We start from the raw sequence: 20,065 nt of genomic DNA on the forward strand, positions 1-20,065 counted from the left end.
AACACCCAGAATGCGAAGAAGGAGCTAATCATTGGCTCGCATTGTGGCTGGCAGGGCTGGCCCGCCTCTTTGGCTTGTGCTGACAAGCTGTTTATGTTTGTGCACGGCCACCCTTTAACTCAGCCGCCCGATGGTCCTAATGGGACAAACTGTCTGAATGCTGCAGGCAGCTAAATCTTCTCATCAGAGGCACAGTGAATTTCAGCCTCCGACTCTCCCGCCTGGACTCTATGGAACATTAGTAAGTAGCCTTCTGTCTTGTTGGGGCTTTTCTCGTAAGACTAAGGGCATGTTTTAGCAAGGCAGGTAGGTGCTGTCATTCAGAGAGGCAGCTATTAAAGTATTTTCCTCTGTCTGAAGTAAAAGAGCAGCTACTTTGTATGCTGTGTCATGACTGCAAGGACCACACGATTTCAATGCCAAATGAGACCTTCCTGGAAGACAAAAGGGAAGAAGTTAATAAGGACATAATCCATTTAAACTTACTAAGTTGTTGAGGTTTTTTTGTACACACACATATATATACACACAACTTAAATTAATCTGCATCTGGTTCATATTTTTAGATGCATTTACAATATTTCATCATCCAGTCTCACTTTAAACACCAGCAATTTTTGCAAGGTCATGAGTAGTGTGGTTTGGAAAAGTGTGAAATGGCTGGAAATTAGATACTATAAAATGAATGCTTCCCAAAATGCTGATAGGTGCTGTCATGTTTGAAGATATATACCTAGCAGTAGAAAAAGAAAGTCATGGTCAGAGATTTCAGTCCTCTTTGTTTACTGGGAATTGTTATTGGGAATTGTTCACAGCTCCACAGAGCAAAAGATTGTAGAGATGGAATGAGCATGACTTCTTGCATATTTAGTATACCCTTTCTAATTTTCAGAATTTGAACTCAAATATTGTCTTTTTGGCAGTATTCTTCAACTTATACCTGCACTGCATATATTTATGGACTTTTTAGACTTTCTCTTTTACCATTTACACCAGCAAATTAAGTTTTAATGTCTGTGTCAGAGCTGGCCACCATACAGAATCTCAGAAGTAGTCTGCTGCTGAAGTTTAGGCAAGTCTGTGTGTAGGTTTCATGTGATAACTGGGGCTCAGTGAGTTCAAGATACCTCAGGGGGAGAAAGGTGCCTGTCATTGTAAATAAGCATGTTCATTATTCCTATGTTTAAAATCACAGGAAATAAGTTGCAATCAGATCTTCATTAGCTTTGGCTCATGCCAAAAAAAGAAAAATTAAAAGCAAGTCCAAAGCAAGGCCTGATGCCATGTTCCTTTCAGCTTGTTTAGCTTGCCACCTGTGGATGTACTCAGTAGGGGAATCTCTGGGGCTGTGCCTTGGTCTCTGCTGTGCTGCTTGTGTTTTAGGCAGTGCACAGCTTCCACAGACAGCCCTGGTGCAGCCTGGAAACTTTTGGCTCAACAATCTTACTCACCTATAGGATCTTAATGATTGCATCATTCAGTGAGCTGTGGATTGCAGAGTGCCACTCAAGCAATATTATGTTTAGGAAGCAGTGGCTAAGAGACAGGTGGACAGAAACTTTCTAATAACACAGATCAAATGATAGGCAGCTGTTGTACTTAGTACTTTTAGGTGGGTCTTGATGCTGATGGTTGTTCAGCTCTGAGTCTGAGCCTTCTCTGCAGCAGTACAGTGCATGTGTGGTAGTGTATGAATTAAAGCTAATTACTGAAATAAGCTGCTTCTGTGCCAGGCTGTGAATACAAGCCTGAGTGTTTCAGTCAGTTACACTAAGCAGCAGATAGATACTAAGCCTTGATTAGTAAAGATGGTTTTTGTCTATAGATTAAGAAAGCAGGATCTCAGGACTTAAATGACAGCCATGAGATAGACCACACACCTAGGAATTGTTGCTGTGCCCTTGCAGTACATAATTAGGAGGAATCAATATGCTCACCACATTGGCTGTCTCTTGACTAAAGAAAGAAATCCCTTGTGCATCACGAGCTCAGCACAACATGGCTGGCTCTGAAGGGGCAGACTGTGCCTGTTTGATTTGCATTGGGGTAAACAGGCAGAAAATTAAAATTGATTTTTTTTCCTCCCAGAGAGATAATTTTGAAGATGTATTTACAGGGCTTGCTAAAACAAGGTGCTGAATCAACATCCTTCATAAAAGAACTGCTCTGAACTGAATAAGCTATAATTGCACTTTTTGATTCTGAGCTAGTAGGCAGTTTGTGAAAACAGAGTTATTTACTAATACTCATTAACAAAGCTTTCAGATGGCCTGGCAAGCAGAGAAGCATATCATGCTCAATCTACAAAAGGAGATAAAATCTGCAAGGAAGCTGGAAATAGAACTGCTTACTGTGGCTCATTTTCTTCCTCTGCTTCTGTAGGTGCATTTGCCAGCAATTTCCTGTGGCTGAGTATTTGGTCTGCAGGCACACTTGTAATATAGCTATTGTTCAATTGTTCAGAACTTAATGAAAGGTGTTCATTTGGGGTTGACTGAAACCCTGACTTCTTACCAGTATTTCCTGAATATACTCATGGTAACCGGATTATTAGATCCACTTTATTTCCCCTACACTGCCCTTGGGAATGTCAGACCAGCTCCCAGAATGGATCAATATCTTGGGAAGGAACAACTCTCTAAATTACGAAGGATTTTCAGTTATTGGAGCTCTAATTCATGACACTGGGCATTTGAATTTTTAGTGAAAACAGAAGAGTTTAAGGGTACTTTTTGCCTCAGGTTTTTTTATTAGCAGGTGCTCTGCTAATTTGCCTTATATGCTTGACACACATCAATTAAGGTTATGATAAGAAACAGCCTGTAAGTGAAATATTGCATGTCTCCCTCCCCTCAGCTGTTTGAGTCTGACCAGGAAACTGAACTGCCAGGTAATAGGAAACAGTCTGAGGACGTGAAAGAAGCAATGGCAGCCTTCTGTCAGGTTTGGATAGATTTCCTTGTAAAATCACTCGCTATCAGAACTCAGGTCTCCATGCGGATAAATGCTGAAATTTGCCTCCTTAGCCTCCTTGCGTAAGTTGCCTTCTCTCTTAAATCTGAACCATCTGACTAATATCCTCAGATTTTACCTGTGCCTATAAAAGCTCTTGAAATCTTTCATTGTGGCCTTTTTTTATCCCCAGATCCCTTTTGCTAGGTATTGGATGCTAGGTAAGGGATGTTGTTGCCACTAAAATGGAACATACTGGTTGGTTCTGAAAAAATGAAAAAAGACTCTAAGCATTCAGCCTTTTCTGTTATAAAAGCAGCAGAGCTGTAGTACCCAGATCTCACTCATGCATTAGGAGGAGAGGATCTTCCTCTAGTGTGTGCATTTTAATTTGGTGGTGTTACCTGGAGAAGTTACCTGCTCTTAGGAAAGAAAAGGATTGCTAGGCAAGTTCATGTGCAAAATTCACCCCAGGAGAATAGAGGAAGTCTCTCAGCCAGGTATTTGCAACAGATCTCATTCTGTAGGGTGGCCTGCCTGAAATATAATGGAAAATTTGGGTCAAGAGAGAAAAAAGGGATTAGTTCCTACCTTCTTTGCCTGTGACAGAGAGTGAATGGCAGTGAAAGGCTGTGCTGCCTTTAAATCATCAGTATGTGCCAGTTTCCACTGGTTCTTTGACTCCTCTCCCTCCTGTCTGACATATCTGGCCTCTGTGCTAGCCAGCAATGCTGAAAGAAACAATCTTCAGTGGCATTCCAGCCCTTGCACTGGCTATGCTCTGCTCTCATGCTGGGAAGATGTTTCCTTGGATTCCATTGGCAAGCCCTAAACTTTCTTCTTACTGGAATTACTGGCTTACAGAACAGGCTCTCTGCATTGCTGCTTTGCTTTGATAGTGTGTAAAAGGCACATTTGTGCAAACTACCTTCTTTTAGGGTACATACAGGACTGGTATAGTAATTGTAGCCTCCAGATGTCTCATTTCTCTCTCTAGCTCACCTCTCTCTGGCCCAGAAAGCAAATTGTATCCCTGTATGTGCTCAAGTAGGCAGGAAATATAATAGACGCCATGGTTTCTTCTACCATGAAGAAGCTTTTAAGTATTTCAGTTTCCTTCTTTCAGCCTGTGTAGTTGCCCAAAGGTCTAATAAAGCAGCAATTTTAGTTTGTAGCATAAAATGTTCCTAATTAAGGGGGTAACTTGCTGTGTTCTTCTTCGTTGCTTCTGTCTAAAGAAATTATCACGGCTGTCATCAGCCTTTTCCTCTTATCACGGCTCGTTCACAGCATGTGAAACTGAGAAGTATTGTATCCGTTAAAATTCAGGGAGTGCACTGCAGTTTCTCTCACTAAATGAAATCATACTGTGGCTTGTTTTCTTCTTGACATCTTTCATCTTATGCAGCATCTTCAGTTGACACTTTACCTAATGCTCCCTAATGTAATCCCTTAATGTGCTGTCAAAAGTTAACATTTTTTATACTGATATCCTGGCATGGAATTCTGCAGGTCTTATTCTGGCAAAACTCTTGCTGAAGGTGATAGAGAGGCTGGTTACTTAAAGACTGAAATGGGACTGTGAGAATTACAATCTTTTCCCATATGTGTGATTTAATTTCTGTTTCTGACTGGGATGTTTAACTTTAGCATGATACCTTTGGCCTTCTTTTCAATTAGTTTTCAAATGTGTAAGAGAAAGTTGATAAGTATTTGATGAGGTTAATGTCAACTCCAGTATTGCAGTGACTGAACCTTCAGCACTTTTCAGACATTGTCTTCTTGAGACCGTCTGTCTGAAGAGATGTCTCTTCCTCTCTATTTTCCCTGTAATTTTCTCCTGATACCCATTCCTCTCTTTCACTTTGAAATCTATGATTAACACTCATATACAATTTGGGATCCAGACCTACAGCAAAACATTTCCTTGGATCATACTGGCTATAGAAAATGTTACACTGTCACACTCCAATACATAGATGGGAAAATGTGGGCCAGGACTGATGTGGCTCTGGCTGCAAAAGAGAGGATGCAGGAGTGGGAAGAGGTGTTCATGTGGATGGAGCAGGGACAGCATCTTTTATACGCATGCAGGTATGTAGATAAGGGTAGTTTCAGTGGAGAAAGTCTTGTTCCCTACCTGCCCAAAGCTCTGCTCAGCTTCAAGCCTGTCAGCCTTTCACTCTGGCTTGTAGTGTCTTCTGGCCCCTCATCCTTAGTCCAAGTGTCCAGCTCATGCCTGTGTAGGGAGGGCATGTAGCTTTTCCCTGTTGTCTGTGCCCCTTGCCTCACTCACAAAATTCACAGGCTCATCATATTTCTGCCACAACTCTTTTCCTATCCTAGAGGCACCACTTTTCCTGGCCTGTCATGTCCCATCCTCCTGAACCTCTGTGTTCCATGCCATTTAAGATGCTTGTTCTCCCTGCCTCTCAGTCCTTAAGAGCTTCCCCAGAGCTCTTTGCTCCTGCTGTATTCTCTTCCTACTCTCTGTGTTTCTCACTACAGCCCAGTGCTTGCTGTCTGAGAGACAGGGGGCTCTTTGTTCTCCCCTGGAGTCTCAGGTTCTTCAGTGCAAAGGTCTCAACATGCTTTCTTTTTTCTCTTTATTGTACTTGAAGGCAGGAAAGTAGGACAGGTCCAGGGGTGAACCAGGCACATAACTAGTTTTTGTGTGCTGTGAAGGGGGATAGCTCCAGGCAAGGTCAGAGAAAGACTAAGCCAAGAAATATATAAGCATGGGGGTATTTTTTAGAAAAAACAGCCTTTTCTGTTTTTCTTGGCAAACAAAGTGTCCAGTGTTCAACAAATATCTTGTGAACCAACTTCAGGCCCAGAGCTGCTTTTGAACTGTTTGCTGTGATTCTTCATGTGCTCATTTCTTTGTGTTACCAGTCACATGGTAACATTTCTGATTCTTGGATGAATGATGTTTTCAAACAAAAAGAGGGATTTGGGCACATTACTTTTGGTTCAGAACTTTTCATGAATGCAGACATATGAAAATGTTTTACACCAGTGTTTCCAGGATACTCACTTTTGAAAGGAAGTTTACATGAATGGAAGTTTGTGAAAAACAGTAATACTGAGACAGTACAATTTTACAGGAGCCTCAGAGTAGCAAACTATGGTGCAGAGCAGAAGCGTGAACTGGGCACAAACTGAGTGTATGCCCATATTTAAGGGATGTAATTGCCACAAAAGTGTGGCTGAAGACCTTGAAGTAGGACTACAGTCAGGAGGAGTGTGGGGCTTACCTGCTGTTTCCATGGTGTATTTTTATAAGAAGCCTTGAGCATTTGCTTGTAGTTGTCTTTCTTCCCCTGCTCCAGTCCATAATGTCTGCAGCACTCAGTGGACACTGAGGAGTTAATTCACCTCTCTCGGGTTGCAGCAAATAGATGCATTTTTTCACAGGGCAGCTTTGAGTCAGGCAATGAACTGTGTCTGTTCACTGGGAGTTCAGCAAGTGCCTCAGTGTGAGGTAAAAAGTGTGAGGGTGCACTCAGAGGCGAACAGGGGCCTTTGAAAACAGTCTAATGTTTGTCTTTTGAAATTATGTTCTTCTAATATTTGATTGAAACAACTGATGAAAACAACTGGAGCATATGCACTGCATAGTTGTTTAAAGAGTATGAAGTATCCAGCCATTAACTCCTGTTTTGTGGATTTCCAGGTGGGAAAAAGGAATCATCATTTCATCTCACTTAGAAGGGAACAGGCTGTGTATGTCTCCATAACCGATGTGCTCCGAGTAAGTTCATGTGCCCCAGGCAAGCCCAGATTCCTGCAGTGACAGATGTGAGACTTGATGGGAAAAGTGGCTTAGTTGTGCTTATTCTCCCTTTTTCTTTCCTGGGGACAGTCAGGGGCTACTGCAGGCAGTAGTGAAAACAGAAGCAGCCATGGGGCTTCTCCAATGATGACATCAAGGTTATCATGCATTGGGGTTTGGCTGAGCTGCATTTTTCTTTCTGTGGAAGAGAAGTGATACATTATAAAGCAAAACACATACATCATGAAAACAATACCAAAAGCACTGAAACAGCCCCATTCTCATCTAAGAGTTGTAGCAGGCAGCAAAGGATTATCACATGGTATCTGTTTGGAAGACCAGCTAACAATTATGTCTCTTTCTGGAGGGAGACAGGCTTTTGCCAAACTCAAGTCACTGGCCACCAAGCTGGAGTACTATGATAAAATACATGAGGCCAGACCTACTGAATAGAAGTTTAGCATTTGAACCCAGACCCAAGGCAGCTGTTCCATGTGCTGGCTTTAAAATGCTGGTGATAAATGATTTATAATGTCACAGCTAATTTGTCTTTTAAAAATTAGTTACTGTCAGTCCCAAAATCTATGTTATTTTATTTCATTAAGTGAACTGAAACTTCACCTTGAACTCTTCCAGGGATAGTTTTGTTTCAGTTTATCAGACCTGTGGTTTTTCAGTCAGTACAATGCCTGCCAGCTTGTTTGCATCAGAAGACTCATCTAGAACTTCAGTTGTGACTGACTAGAAATCTGCATAAATATATTTGAGGTCCTACACCAAGTGGTCTAGTGTTAAAACCAAAGGTGGACATATACCTTTGGTGAGACCCAGGCTTGTTAATCTACCATTCTGAGCTTCTATCATTTAGATAATTTCACAGATTCATTCAAATTAAATGGAAAGTGCATCCTCTACCAAACCAAGACCTTTCACTTGTCACTTTCTCAATATTTAAGCTGGAAAAAACTAGTTGGAAACCAGATTGGTTTCAACTATACCTTTGCAATGCAGTGTTTCCAATATATCCACATTAGACTAGATGGGAGCAGAGTTCAGATCAAGAGAGATACATATTCTGCCATCTCCTGTGTGTCACAACCTGTCTGTCACTCACTTAGGAGGGACACTTTTCCCTTGCTTTAAGGGTTTGAAAAAACCTTTCAAGCATCTACATAATCAGCATAATCAGTATCTAAGCTGCATCCTATTCCACTCTTGTCCTACTAATATTGGTAACATAGTTGATCTTGGTGAAAATAACAGGGTAGTTTTGTATAGGCATTTGAAAATATCCTAAATGAAAGCTGCCATTTTTCTGAGAAGACAAATTGCTCCTAGAAAGTTGTTTTTCCTATCTGATCTGTTCTTTGTTGCAGTCTTTCCTATATGAAGCTTTCTAGAGAAAATTTTCTCACCATCAAAGTGATGAATATTTTCCATCTCCATTTCTCCAGAAAGCCAAGATCCCTGTGCTCAGTAGGAACATGGGGCTTGACTGCCCCAAAATTCACAGAGACAAAGAGTGAGAGATGAAAATGTGAGCATCAAACAATGGCTTAGATCCAGGCAATAGTGGAGGGACATACAGCTGGCCTGCCTGGAGGCAGGAGCTGTGTATGGACAGTAGGATACTGGTACCTCATAAGGATGAGGTAAAAGACGAAATGAAAAATGCAAAAAAAAAAGGAGATAAAGTTAGTGAGTAAGGATGATCCTCAGAGCCTGAAAAATGAAGATCAATTTAAAATTGATCTACTGTTTTTGAATCTTGAATTTTCTTGAGGTTTTCTTGAGGAATTGCTATTTGTGAAAGCTACCTTTGATGCAAATGAACTGGTTTTTTGAGAGAACAGATATCTTGAAGACCACCTGAGAGATCAGTGTGAATTAATACATTTGCTCCTTTGGGATAAAAAACATTCAGTCAGCAAAAGCACCACAAACTGAAAGTGGTTATTTCCACTTACTCTTCTCTTTATTACCATGTCTCACCAGAAAAAAGTGTTCTTACTCCAAAGATAACAGTCATTCAGCTTGTCCTTGTACAGTGGGGAGAGACCTACGTGCTCAGAAAACCACACAAAGACTACTCTGCTGTGGCCCATGAAATAATTTCTGTCCCCAAACCTGTGTCTGCTCTACAAGGATCAGGTTCTTTGGTATCATGGGAAATATCAGTAAGAACATGAGGTAGTCAGGTCACCCCACTTGTTTATTACTAAACTCAACTGTTACCAAACCCTGCTTATTGCTGTTTCAAAAAATACTATATTTTGCTTCAGCTGACATCTGTGCATTTTGTGTGTTTTGCTGCTTTCTACCTTGACAAGAGAACAGAAGAGAGGAAAAATGCTAGAATATAGGCAAAGTTGTCCAACTTTGGTAGCAGCAGAGCCGTAGGGCACGTGAAATCTATTCTCATAGGCTTCTTGTTTGTGTGGGGTGCCCTGGTGTCTAATAGTACAGCTGAGTTCATGTGTGGCCTCTTGGATCACTGGATTGTATTTCACTCATCTGGACAGCTGCCTTTTTTTTTTCACAAAAGCTGTAGGAATATAATACCTTTGGGATCTCTACCTGATGTGACTGAAATTATTCAATGAGTTACACAACTACTGGAAGGAATTGTGACAGCACAGGCAAAACACAAAAAATTAATTCATAATTTCCTCCTTTGCTTCTACTGATTACACAGCCTTGTTTTTTGGGTTTGGTGGTGTTGTTGTTTGCTTGTTTGTTTTGAGGATTTATTTTAATCATTCACCTGCTTTTGGCTTTAACAGTCCAGTTGTGTCAGTCCTGGATCCAGGTACAAATGAGTAGACAATCAGCACAGTCCTGATTGTGCTGAGATGAAAAACTGAGCAAGTGACAAGGCTCAGGACTTTTAGTCAGAGCGTTTACAATGGTGTTTTTATTTTGTTAATGACTCACTGTACTGATTCACTGATGCTTTAGTGAAAGCTGCCTTGTTCAGAGTCTCATTGTTCAAGCAGAGTAAATTGTTCCCAGTAGAAAAGCTTGAAAAAGTCCTCTGCTTAAACTAACAACTAAATAAAACTTGTTATTTTTAAGAACATACGGATAAAACTTTAATTTTAAGCAATAACAAAACTTTTTTTATCCACCATTTTTTTGCTTGATTTTTTTATTGGGAAAAGAATCTTATTCTGTCCTGACGCAAAAGCCATGAAGTATCCAAATATATAGGTGACTCCTCAAGCCTTTGGTACTTGAATGAAATCAGGGCACTAGACCTTTAAATAGATGAAAATAGGGGCTGAAGGTGACTTGGGGGCTTTGAGGCATGGACTTTCATGGGGTGCGTATCAAAACTTTGCTTCTGTTACTTTTGGTAAAATGTTCATTCTGGTAAGGAATGGCTTGAGCCACCCTAGAAGGTCCCTGTTCAGCTACTGTGCACTGGCTCTGAGTTGCCTCAGTAGGAAAAAAAAAAAACACAAAAAAAAACCCCAAAACAAACAAACAAGAAAACCAAAACTTTGCAACACATTAGATTTGCTTCCCACCTGGAAGCATTTAGAGGATGTAAGGGGGGTGAGGCTTCGCGTATCTGCTATAAAAACCAGGTTGTTGTAAATGACTTGCTGAACTGTTGCCGGTTTCATGCGCCGCACTGGATTTCCCTGCCCTTTCCAGCAGGCTGTTTGCGCCGGGAGCCGGGGAGGGCTGCAGGGCCGCTGTGTCTCCACCGCGGGGAGCGCGGGGCCCGGTGCCGTGCCCCGAGCGTGGGTGGCGCTCCGGGCTGCCGGGGGAGCCCTCAGGCGTCTGCGGACGGGACCCCATCCCGGCACAGGGCCGGCTGTTTGCTTTCAAAGCCTTTGTACCTCAGGTTACTTTAAGGCCGGTGCTTGGGGAGTTCTGCTAAGCTGGACCGTGTACGTTCCCTGGTTTGCCTGTAATTTGCAGTTTATGAGAACCAGATGGGTGACTGAGCGCTCCGCGAGTTAGGGTAGGAATGGGAACTTCTGACATAAGAGCAGCTTTTACAGAAAACATTGAGTTAAGAAGATTCAGGCTCAAGCTAGATTGCTTCTTCCCTCCCCCCCCCCCCCCCCCCAGTTTTGTCTATTTTTACTGCATCATTGGTATGTGTCCAAGGAAAGTCGGCCATATCATTCGGAAATACAAGGGGATAAACTTTTGACTGTCGGATCTCTTCAGGCTGAGGGACTCCAGAGTAAATGAACTGGGAGAGAGAGAATTAAAAGGAGGGATTTCTTTAGATGAACTTTTTCGGTTGTCTGCTCTGCCGAGAGCAGTGTAAAATAACGAAGAAACTGCAGCAGCACTTTCCCACTGTCTTTCTAAATAATGTAAGTTACCCTTTCACGCTCATCTCTAAATGTTTGTGTGCTGTTTCTGCTTTCGAGTATTTTGTGAGAGCAGTGGTTTTACAGCCAGTGAGCTCTTGCCAGGAGCTCTGCTGTGTGAGTGAGTGAATTGTTTTGTCTTTCTTTTTCTTTCTTAAGTCAGGGTGGTAGCGGGGAAGCCGAGCAGTTTGACACCGCCTTTCTTTGACAGTCGTGTTAACTCGGCTTTAGCTCGGCTGTCGGAACCTTTAAACCTTTTCAGTGTTTGTGCAGAAATTTGTTTGTAGCTGGCAAAAGACAATAGCAAATGTTTTGATTGAACTGTGCATGTCAGGCTTGCCGTAAGAGCAGGCGTTTCAAAGGGGACTGTGTGATGCTATGTAAAGAAGACAGGATGTGACAATGGAAAACAAATGTTTCCTGTTCTTTAATATTTAAAAGAAATAATTGAAACAGAGCCAAGGAGTTTGCCTAGGAGAGAAATAGTGATGTTTATTCAAAGCAAAATAATGACTCTGTAAATCTGAGAGGACAATGCCAAGGTCTAATTAGGAGAGACAGTTTACTTTTCCCAATGGTTCATTTTTTGAAGCTGGAAGTTGGCATTTATGTTGCCATATTCTGTGGTGCTTTTGTGAAGTGTAACTTGAGCCATTACCTGATTCATAGCTCTCCATAGGTTAGTGATGTAGGTTGATTACTCTCCCCTTAGTTCATTTTGCTATTTTCAAAATGCAGTCTAGGCAGACTGTCAGGCAGATTGATAGGTTTAAGTAAAAAAAAAAAGGGGTATAATTATAGATAATATACTAGGTAGTATACTAAGAATGAAGCAAGAAACAGACCAAGAAAATCATCCTGAACTCAAATATTTATCAGGCCAAAGCAATGACATAAATGTTAATTTACAGGGGGACAAATAAGAAAATTGTTGTGAAAGTGCAATGACTAAATAAATATTACTTAGATAAGGAGGTAGCTTAAGAAAAGTTGCTTTCTGTTCCAGCCTTGGATTTTTTGTTTTTGTGGGCAAAGAATTTATTATCTAGATAATAGTCTATGGCCAACTATTGTGATCTAATAGTCAGAAGTTTTTTTCCTCAAAATTCCACATTGCTGCTTGTGTGAAAACAAATGACATTGACTAGAAATACTAATGAGAGCTTCTAGACAATGTGAATATTTTAATAAAATTGGAAATATAAACTGTAGGGTTTGAAAAGCATATTAAAAGGTTTGTTTTGTTAAAATCTGTATGAATATGTTTATTTTCAAGTTAGTCCCGTAATTTTATGGATGATATCTAAAGCGTGGTTCTAGAGAGAAGGTACTGGAAAGCTGCTGTACCTGGTTTTGGGATTGCATCATCCTGCTCAAAAATACAGGCAGCAGAAAGAGGAGGTTGTTCCCTGTTTCCAGAGAGTTTGGGGGAGGAATCAGTCTGTTAGCTGCTAACAAAATGAAATAAGGCTTCTGTGCTTTGACCCTCATCCAGAACTGCTTACCATAAACCAAAGGTTTCCTCAAACATCTCAGCAAAACATTTTACAAACTTGAGTGGTGAAGACACTCCCATGTCTGACCTGGACCTGCAGTGCCCACAATTTGGTTATAAAGAACAGGTTTGTGTTTTCTTCGTGGAGGGTTCATTTCAGTTCTTGAGATTCATCCTTTTTCATGAGAAATGGCTTTGATAGGCCTTTAATAATTACATCTTTCTTCAGGGAGAAGGGTAAAGAGAGCTTTGGTTCAAGGAGCATCTGTAACACTGCTTGAGGAAGGAAATTTTAATTAGGTTTTATGACAGAACCAATTCTAGATTTGATTATAGGGTTTCTGGGAAGAGGGAAGGATTAAAACCATACAAACAATTATTTCAGTCAAGATATTTCAGGGAAATATCTTTTGATTTCTTTATGTAATTTGCAAAGGGAGACAGGGAATGCATCCTTCTCGACACAGAATAAAAATTAGAAGTATGTATACATTTAAGGCTTTGGAGAAGTGGTGGAGGTATGTGTGTCTTAAAAGTTCATCCTTTTCATGGCATTGATATTTGATGAAACTTTGTGTTTGTGGCTAGATTTGAGACAAGCAGTGTCCATGGTCTGGTGGCACATGCAAGTGCTGTCTGAATTCTGCTATGTCCAGCAGCATGCACAATGTTTGGAACATTAGACCATACCTGGACCAAGATGGTAATTCTACTGGGGGATTTCCCCAGCCCATGATACTATTCTTTCTCTGACAGTCCTGGTTTTAGCTTGAAGCTCAAGTTGTTTACTGGAAAATCCCAGATAATTGGTGCTTGAAGCCATCATGAAAGCATTCTGGGCCTGTCTTTGCCTGATAATGGAATTTCATTAATTCATAACAAAACTAGAATTTGGACAGCTTATGCAAACACAGTGATGCTCCTGATTCCTTTGAGGAAAACTGAGGAATTCAATTAACTGGAAAGGTACTGGGTGTTCTAATCCCGAGAACAAAGTGTTGTACATTACTATACTGAAGCTGAAATTTAATCATTTGCATGAAGTATTAAACATACACAGTTCTGCAGAAACATGTATCACTGTGTCTAGACATATGAACTATTTTTATAAAAACAAAGGCACAATGTATAGTAGGTTAGGATAAATCCTTGGTAGTAGGTTGGGATAAATCCTTGAGCCACATGTAAAACCATTTGATTTGATCTGCTGGCAAGCATATTGTCTCATCAGAATTAAGTGTGTCTGAAGATACAAGTGTAGCTAGTTTGTACTGTTTTTTTATACACAGCAGCAAGCATATATTACTGCAAATAGTAAATTCAGTTTATAATGTTCATAACACAATGGCATTATATAAGGGAATAACACTTTAGATTTAATCAGTTGTTTACAGACAATGCAGTATTCTGTATTATAAAATGCCACTAATTCCAAAGCCCTAAAAAATTTCTCCTGGAATTCTGCCCATCCATATTTGGCAGGGTAACATATATAAATGCTCCTTTTTCAGTTATTAAAGAACTCCAGTGACTGCCACATTGCAATCCACTGTAGCAAATGCTACACTTGGCTGACACCTTCAACCAAAATTATAATTCTCTATAATTATATGCTATTTCCAGAGACTGCAGGGGTTTCTTTTGTTTTCTGTAATGTTTCCTGGTAAAAATAACAAAAGGTGGGGAGAGCTAGCCATGTGAAATGCGTGGCATGGGCTGTTAAAAAAAACTAGACTGAAAACAAGAATCAATATTTGTTGGAAGAAATCAATATAGGAAAGAAAATAATGACTATTTAGAGGTTTTTAAAATACTGAAGTGACACAAGCAGGGCTTAGCAGTCACATAAATGTACTTCACCTCTCTATATCTCAATTTTTGTTAAGTTAGTTTTTAAGATATGATCCTTCTGTTTGAGTTGGATTTGCTTTTCTGTTTGGTATGTGACATGAATGGATTGCAGGCAGTCCCTTGGTGTGCTGTAAGGTTTGTGTTAACGGGTCTGTAAAGGAAAGAGCTGCTTGGTTGCAAACACTTAACAAATGAAATTTGGAAGAATTCCTGTTTTGTGCACTAGATCTTTTTTCTTCCTTTTTTTTTTTGATCAACTGAAATAAAGAATGCCTTCCACTAAACAAAGCTCAGGCTGACCTCTGGAGAAATGAAAATGGCATTTCATGTCAAACTTTCTGAATGGTTTTATTTCTGTCAAGACCACATTTTATTTCTGTGGTTTAAATAGATAAATATTTATTGTATGAATTGTAACGTTAAAGGTATTTGCCTTGGTTTTCTACCACAGGCTGTCTAAACATTTTCTGTCCACAATCTGTAGACATATTGCATGTCATTCCTTCTAATAATTGGGTTGCCTGGTTATATTTGGATTGGGCATCACTTATTTTGAAGGTAATTTTAGCTGGAAGTCAGTAATTTAGCTTGATAACAGTTTATAATTGGAATACCATACCATGAAACAAATGATGTAACATGTCACTAATGTTCTGTGTGGGGACTGCCAAGGATCTAGTCAGCTGAGAAGTCTGCTGGCAACCAGGCAGCCTTCCTACTTGCTAGCTGGACTTTAGGGCAAAAACTCCAAGGCAAATCCCATTCAAAAGGAAAAATTGAAATTGGAAATGCAAATGACATATAGTTCTTGAGGTACTGAACCGGTAGATGCAGCAGGTAGATGTTGGCTGGCTCTATCCATCTGTCTAGTTGCAGTAGGATTAAAAGAGGCACAGCTAAATTAAGAAGAGACTAATCATAGACACGTGAAAAATGTTAGCAGCTTGTATTCTGGCACTTCTTACATTACACAGTGACCCTGCTAACACAAGCATCAAAAGAAACTCATGCTGAAATGGCTGTGATGGTTTATTGCTAAATAGTAAACCTAGGTGGTAATAACATAAGAATATGCCCTGCCACTAGGAGAAGAGAAATGACTTAAAAAATTTACTGTAATCATGTATATACTTAATATTTCCCTGGAAGAACTCCAAACAACTCTGCTTTTTGTGGTCAGTGCTTTTGCTCATGTGTAAAAGTATTATTCATTCTGTCTCACTTTAAAACCATCTGAATATTATCAATTTTACATACATTGTAGGAGTGGTTAATTGCATGGATGGTGATTTTCAGTCCTTATGCCAAGGTGGATGCTCTTTGTGAAAGAGACATAAGGATTGAAGTAGATGCAATTACATTTGATCAGATTTTAAATGCTTGAGATGACTGTTCAGCAATTTGCTTGCTCCTAATCCAGTATGGATTTATTTGTCTAAGTGTTATTAGTCTGCCTAAACATGTGTATGATCAGTTTATTTATGGGTGACTTTCTGTTCTTTTGTCATGGAAAGCTATTTGTTTTGTGCTGCCATGAGCTTCTATTCTTGATTTTTTTTTCTTGAATGACAATCCCACTTCTTTTTTTTTTCTTTTTTTCTTTTTTCTTTTTCTTTTTTTTTTTCTATTTTCTTTTCTTTCTTTTTCTTTTTCTTTTTCTTTTTCTATTTTCTTTTCTTTCTTTTTCTTTTTCTTTTTCTTTTTCTTTTTCTTTTTCTTTTTCTTTTTCTTTTTCTTTTTCTTTTTCTTTTTCTTTTTCTTTTTCTTTTTCTTTTTCTTTTTCTTTTTCTTTTTCTTTTTCTTTTTCTTTTTTTTTATAAAATGTGTTTGGAATGCTAGTTTTGAGGATCCTGCTTCAGCAAATGTGTAATTTGGAAATTTGTCATGTCTGGACTGATGGCTTAAAAAGAGCTATAGTCCCTATGATGATGTATACTGCCTCATTCTACATCAAAGTTCAGCAGAACCTGGTTGTTTGTGAGCCTGAAGGTGTGTGATATCTACCATTGTGTTTTGTGAAGTGCTCAGGAGTTAATTTAGCAAGGGAAGAACAGTGCCCATATTATTTTGAACTACATAACTCTGAATAGTATGAAAACATGAAAGTGCAAAATGCTCCTGCACCTTTTGCAGAGCAAAAGCCCTCTGAAGTAGTGATGGAATCTTGAGAAAATATGCTTTTCTTACAATTACTTACAGAACAACAACAGATTGCATCAAAAGATTGTGCTGAACTTGGAAATGTTCTTGAAAAGATCCCAACAATTATGGGTTTTGTGTGCCTCTGAATGCATTAATCTCTGTAGTGGTCCTTGGAGAGACAGTAAGTGTCCCATATTTAGCCCCAACCATATTAGGCCCATGATCTGTACTATTTGAGAAATTGCATATTTTGTGAGAAATGGGACTTCCAAAATAGCAGGTGTCAGCAGTTTCAATGATGTCTTCGGGGCCCCCTGGTTCTTCTGTGAACAGCTGTAAGTTGCAAATACTGTAAATCCCTCTACTTAAAAATTCTTCAGGAACTACAATGACCCCCAGGAATGAAAATGCAGGACTGAGGAGCAAGCCATTTACAACATACATAAACTCATGAAGAGGAAAAGCTGCCATATTCCTCTGCATTCACACGGGTTTTTTGGTTTGGTTTTGCTTTTTCTGTTCCTTTTCCAGTAAGCAAACAGTATTCATGAAATTCCCTTCTGCAACTTTCTCTCCTGTAATCCCTCTATTGGTGGAAGTGTTAATGTAAACCTTCAGGGATTAACTCCCACAAGATAAACCTCTGCAGGTGCTGGTTTGTACTGTTTCTAGGTTATTTTGTTGGGTTTTTTTTTTTTTTTTTGGTGTTTTTTTTTTTTTTTTTGGTTGCTTTGTTGTTTTTGTTTTTATCTTGAAAGCAGATTTAATTTGATATCTAGAACTCAAGTAATTGCACTGTGCTGAAGTTAGGAAACCTAGGGCCAACATATCAAGTAGAGCCACAGATTATTTCATAGCCTCTGATGGTGGTTTTTTCTCCTGAGTGTTACTCTGACACAGTACTACAATATGGGTTAATATGTGGTCTTTCCAAAGTGCTTCTAAGTTTTACTGGATCCTTTTCAAAGAACTGGTTCTTCTCTTATTACATAATTCTGAGTCTGCTCTGAGTAGTTTTGGGAGCAGCAGATCTTTGTGCATCTCAGCTCAGAAAATATAAGAAAGATAAAATTAAGTGTTGCACCATGAATATTACATTCTCTTTATCAAGTAAGCAGTGATAACTTTTTGTCTTGCATCTAAAACAGCTGGAAATAAATTTTGATTATAAATACAGACATGTTCTGAGATGCTTAGTTCCTAATTAAAGACAAATAATTTTTCATAAGTTTACAAAAGTAATTCTTTACTTAAAATCTCTCAGTGGAGATAAATGCAGCCCTTTATTACACAGAGAAGGAAGACATTAAGTATTGGAGGATCGTTCTATAAGAATTGCACTATATGTTCTGTGTAGGCAGAGAATCCCCTCATCCCTTAGCTTCCTCATTTTAATTAGGTTTTACTATTCCATCCTATAAAACTTAGTAAAAACCAAATTAGATTAGAGCATGTAAAAATGTTTGTATAGCAAGATGAATTTGCAAAAAAAAGAAAAAAGAGTAGTTCCATTTCCTCTGTTGGCACAGTTTAAAATTTTTGTTTGTCTTATCAGAAGCTGACATATTACACAGTCTTGAATACAGTTAATTGTAAAAGCAGGAAGATTTCTTCCCATATTTAACTTTTGGGATGGGTTTTTATCTGTGCTCCTGAATGGTGGCCTTTATCCTCTGAACAGCCTGCTCTGAAGATGTGCACAGTCTGAAGGGACCTCTGATGATGAAGGTGTGCAGCTTTTAAATGAGAAGAACCAGGACAGTGATCAAGGCATCATTTCCCCAAGCTCTATGACATTGCTTAACACATTAATAATACAGAGTACCTATGCAGAGAAACCAGAAAAAGGAAATATCACTGGAAGTCTCTTTTTTTTTTTTTTTTTTTTTCTTAAGGATGAAGTAAATTTGAAAAGGTAAGAGGAAGAGGGAAAAGGAGTGCTAGGTTATTATTGTATTCACTATAAAAGGTTCTCTGCTTGGGGTGATGCTTAGTCATTCACCATTGTTGGGAGTCTTGTCTGTGTGACTTGTAATGGGTAAATGAAATGCTAAAGGCCCTGAGTGGCATTTCTCATGCAACAGTGGTGTAATAAGGCAGATGTCTGAGGGATTCTTTTCACCTGACATCCCTAAATGGCCCAGCTTTGCAAAGTGGCCCTCTTTTTGCAAAGAAGCAGCCCTGTAAAGCCATTCGTGGCAATTAACTATGCCAAAAAGGAGTGGCTACTATGAGGCTTCTGTGATGTCTGCTCTGAGTAATTTGAAGGTTTGTCTGGGTCAAATCAAAAGTAAATCTAGCCTAGCCTTATAATTTGGATGGGTACTGACAGTAGATGCCTACAGAAGAGCACAAGAATGGATCAGAGATATCCTGGTACTCTTTAAAATGATCTTCTGCATTCAATAATTTGTGCTTCCAGTTCTGCTCCTGGTAGAGGTGGTGTCTTTAATAAATTTATTCACCAGGAATTTGTCCCACTCTCCTGGAATGCCTGTAAAATATTAACAACTGTAGCACCCTGGACAATGGGTTTCACAGCTCACAGGGTGAATTATCCAGCACATTACTGGTATCTGCAAAAGAAGCTTCTCTTCTGTGGACTGTAAAAGGAATAGTAAGAAGCAATAGATACAAATAATGAAAAAACAATACATTGTGAATAAAATTTAACTCAAGTGGACTCCACCTGCCAAAAACCTAATGACTACTGTTTCATCAACCTTCCAAAAGCATTTAAGTTATTTGGAATACGTCCTAAGAGCTGCATACTGTGGAATCTGAGTTAGAGAAGTTATGTACCTGAGGCAGGGCTGTCTCCATGTCCTGTTTGTAACTGGCTTTCCACTAGGATTTCTCAATTCCTTGTACTATCAGTGCTTACATCTGGTTAGTCTGCATACACCTCTCATGGGTTTTATCACTTAGGTGTATAATCTGTTTCAGTAACAACATGGTGCATCTTGTCACAGTTATCACAAGAACTATTTCTAAAATCTCAGCCAGTTCTTATATCCACTTATAGAGTTTGCAAAGGAAAGAGGATGCTAAGATCTGCCGCTGTTCCTGACTGCAAGAGTTTCATACTATATGAGCCACTGTCTTGCACCTCTTTCTTTTCAAAGACACTCCTTATCTAAATCTAAATTGATGGCTGGCTATGCAAACTTACATCCTAGTTTAGAAAGTGCTTAGTGTCACAGATACAGTCACATAGCAACAGTCTAACTGTGTTTGGCCTTAAGATACGGGTTACCTATGTTTGCAAGGGAGCTTGTATGCTGTGTAGCAGGTGCCTATCACAGCAGGATTCTGGTACTTGAAAGAGATTCCAGGGGCTATCACAATCCAAGTGATAATGTGGTTGATTTAAGACAATATTGTTCTTATCTCTCTGATGCCAGATTTTTTTCCAAGGGCTTTTTTTTTGTTTAACAGACAGATGCATTCACATGGTTATTATATTATAGTTTCTGATACTGTTTCCTAATTTGCTTTTTGCATACACAAAAATGT

The 20,065-nt window shown here is 39.4% G+C and overlaps 1 protein-coding gene across 3 annotated transcripts in view; it reads left to right on the top strand.

Moving 5' to 3' along the window:
* The window catches only part of TRIM2 (tripartite motif containing 2), an 87,171-nt gene that overhangs the window by 17,382 nt on the left and 49,724 nt on the right, over nt 1-20,065 (top strand). The window contains exon 1 of one of the 3 annotated variants that reach the window (XM_059469920.1): nt 10,889-11,064. The exons of 1 other annotated variant lie outside the window; for it this stretch is intronic. The gene's annotated coding sequence lies outside the window, so the exon portion shown is untranslated. Of the gene's footprint in view, nt 1-10,888; nt 11,065-20,065 lie in introns of those variants that run through there. One more of the 3 variants, XM_059469923.1, reaches the window with a different exon arrangement.

The sequence above is a fragment of the Ammospiza nelsoni genome, chromosome 4 (assembly GCF_027579445.1).
Source record: "Ammospiza nelsoni isolate bAmmNel1 chromosome 4, bAmmNel1.pri, whole genome shotgun sequence".
In the NCBI taxonomy this organism is placed as follows: Eukaryota; Metazoa; Chordata; class Aves; order Passeriformes; family Passerellidae; genus Ammospiza; species Ammospiza nelsoni.